The following is a 3554-nucleotide window of genomic DNA, read 5'->3' on the forward strand; positions in this document are numbered from 1 at the left end:
CCCAGACAATCTCACCTATCAATGACACCTCAATTTTCATTCACTTATCTCACATTTCTCTGTATTGGGATCTTTTTGATGATGGGATCTGTGACCTCGCACAGCTACAGAAAGATGGTGTTTCCATGTTTGTTGAATGTCCATTCTAGGATTTTGCAGCTAGGAATACCTCCATATAACCTTCTGGAGAAAACACTCTACTCCAGAATCTTAGCTGGAACAGTGAACATATTCCAGGTCTTGAAATATTTTGTATACCATGCATGGATTTGGGGGATTTTCTCTAGTCCATTTAGTGCTTTGAGAGATGACATAAAAAGATTTGGTAAGATCATATAAATGGCTCTCATATACGATTGGACTGAGAATGGATGAAGCCATCTGAGATGCACTCCAGCTTCCCCCGAGCCTTTGAGTTTGTTCTTTGAGACAGAATTTAGCCTGAGAGGGGAGTCTCTCAGCCCTTATGTACCGTAAAGTATGAATTACTTTAAAATAATGGTCTTTAAAGAGACAATTAAATACACGTAAGACCTCTGAGGTGTGTCATAGTCCAATCTGACTGAAGTCCTCATAGGAAAATGTGATTAGGGAAGGGCTCGGGAGCTGCTTACGAGGTGAAGCCAAGTGCTTGCTCCTTAAGCATGAGGACCTGAGTTCAGATTCCCAGTAACCACCCAAAGGCTGGGATTGACGGCACATCTTTGTAACTCTAGAGCTGGGGAGGCAGACAGAAGTTGGTGGGGCTCACTGGGCAGACAGTATAACCTGTAAGAAAACTTCAGCCTTAATGAAGAATCGTAGAGGAAGACACCCAGTGTCAGCCCTCTGACCTTCACAGTCACAGGCTCAGGAGCTTGCCTTAGAACAAAATGTAAACAGTCTCCTGTACGTCACAGAGAGATGTCTTTCAGGTGCCACCCTTGAACTTGGATTTTGGCTTCCAGGATTATCAGCAATATTTATCATGAAACCACCAAGCCTGTGTTATTTTACTATGAAAATCCAAGGAAACTAATCAAATATAGTCCACAGTGCCTGCATTTTCACAGGTTGACATGAAAACAGACAGAGGCAAACACCTACATCAAGTCTCTAACACCGTAAACCCTGTGTGCTGTGGAAATGCTGTGCACCCTGAGGGCTCCTCATAAGAGGCTGCAGAAGATGGTCTTGAAGAATATGGAGGAGTTCAGCAGGCTGATAAAGGCACCAAGACAGAAAGTACATCTTAGCCTCGGAGGCATAGAAGAGTAAGAGACACACACATTTAGGGACCGTGGAAGACTGTAAAGACGAAATGCATGAAGCTGGAAAGAGAGAGCCATAGGCTGAGGCTGGGAAAGCAGGGAACTGCCTGGCGGTGGAGGACTTGGGCTTCTTTGCTCATAGCTGCGACACTTACCTGCAGATAGCATAGATTATACAGGCCATAGAAGGTCACTGTCATTTGCATGGAGAGACCAGCTCTCCAGTGGGTCACCCCACACTTTCTAGCATAACACCTGGCCTTTCAATCATGTCCCCTGAAGCATTACCTCTCTGGGTTCCTGTCACTTGTATGAACCTTCTCTGTGATCTAAGTGTGAGGAATAGCAGTGAGTACACGAGGCCAGACAGGCCGGGAGGGTGTTGCAGTGTAGGAAAGATGCCCATTATGAATGCTGCACTGCTTCTCATTGACAAGAGAACTAGATGGGGCTTTAGCTGAGAGCTCCATCTTCAGTTTGAAAATTAGCCCTAGAGTAGGCAGATGGAAAAGTGACTGGGGACAATTAAGAGTAGAATCAGTAGATTGCAGCATCCTCTGGGCAAGGATGAGGGACACTCCTGGTCCCTGAGGAGAACCGTGTGGGTTTCTCTGGTGGAACAGGCTGATGGGAGGGCAGTTAGGAGAATCGAAGTCAGGAAAAGGGATCTGAAGCAGAGACCATGGAGGGTGTTCCTTGCTAGCTGGCTTGTAGGCCAGCCCATGCTCAGCTAGTTTTCTTACACAGTCCAACACTACCTACCTAAGAATAGTGCTGCCCACAGTGGGATGGGTCCTTCTATGTCAATTAACAATCAAGACAACCCCCCCCCCCCCAGACATATCCAAAGGCCAGTCTGGTCTGGGCAATCCCTCAGTTGAGACTCCATTCTCAAGTGACTCTATAGTGTGTGTGAAGTTGACAGTTAAAGCTAACTAGGACAGTTAACTTTAGTATCTTGTTATATGTTGCCCATCTGTGTGTCTAACCTAATATTCTTGTGATTATCAAATAAAATCCCACTTGGAATGTACAAACAAGCTTGAATACTACAAACCCTAAAGCCAAGAATGTTGTCAGATAATATCTGAAGTTTATAGCAGAAACTTCTCCACCTCACTCTAACCTGCCTACCTGACTTTTCCACCTTAATTTATAACAGTTTTTGTCTGTTATGAAAGCCTCATTAAATTGTCACCACATTGGAACATAATACAGAGGTAGCCTGCATCCATGTGCCTGGACCCAAAGTCACTATTTGCTATGATGCTCTGTATGGAATTATCTCCCTGAGTACAGAAAAGAGAATCCTCCACTAGTGGATGTGGGCACGTAGGACTACGAATTGATTTTGAGAAGTTTCTAGAGCCCAATGATGGGGCTGCGAACCAAGGATCAGTGAACTGATATCCCACCCAGATCCTGATTGACTAGAGGTGACATTCCATCAGCTGAGGAGGTCTTTATAATGGTCACCAGCTATTGGAAATCACCAGCTATCCAGGGGATCAAAAATGATGAGTTATCTTTCCGCTGCTTCACAAAATACTCAAGGAAATTGACTTGTAAAGGAGATTTATTTGGGCTCATGACTTCAGAGGTTTTGGTCTATGAAAGTCTGGCCTTGCTGCCTTGGTTTTTGTGTTAGTGTGGTACGTTAATGGCAGAACATATACAGAAGGCTGCAGCTTGCTTTGTGGTGGCCGGCAAGCACGGAGGAGCAGGAAGGGGTTGAATCTTACTCTCCCTCTCAAGAGCACAACTTCAAGAACCCAACATCCTTTCATGAGCCCCCACTTTCTAAAGTCTCTCTACCTTCCAGTAGCACCAAGGGTGGTGGCTGATCTTTGTCACAGGAGCCTCCAGGGAAAGCTCAAATGGTAACAAATAGAGCCCCGTCTCTGGGATCCCCCTCCTGGCCTTCATGTCTGGGATCATGGTTGCTTGGGGTTTTTATTGGGTTTTAGTTTGTTATGTTTATGGGCGTGGGAGGCTCAGTGCTCAGATGCACATGACTTGGCATACTTGTGGAGGCCGGAGGATGAGCTGTGGAAGCCAGTTTTCTCCTCCTACCACGTGGGTCCTGGGGTCAAAATCAGAACCTTAGCCTTGGTAGTCAGAGCCTTTACCCTTTGAGGCCCTCCCAGCCTGGTTTGAGTTTTTCTTCGCCCTCATAGTCGTGTCTACTGCCTCAAACCAAGAGCTCTGCAGACGCAATGATGGGATTTTTTTTTTTCTTTCTTTTTTACCCTTGATTTTGCAGAGTAGTACTTTTAAGAGAAAGTCAATTCTAATTAGAGCCAT

This window comes from Mus pahari, chromosome 10, assembly GCF_900095145.1.
Source record: "Mus pahari chromosome 10, PAHARI_EIJ_v1.1, whole genome shotgun sequence".
NCBI lineage: Eukaryota > Metazoa > Chordata > Mammalia > Rodentia > Muridae > Mus > Mus pahari.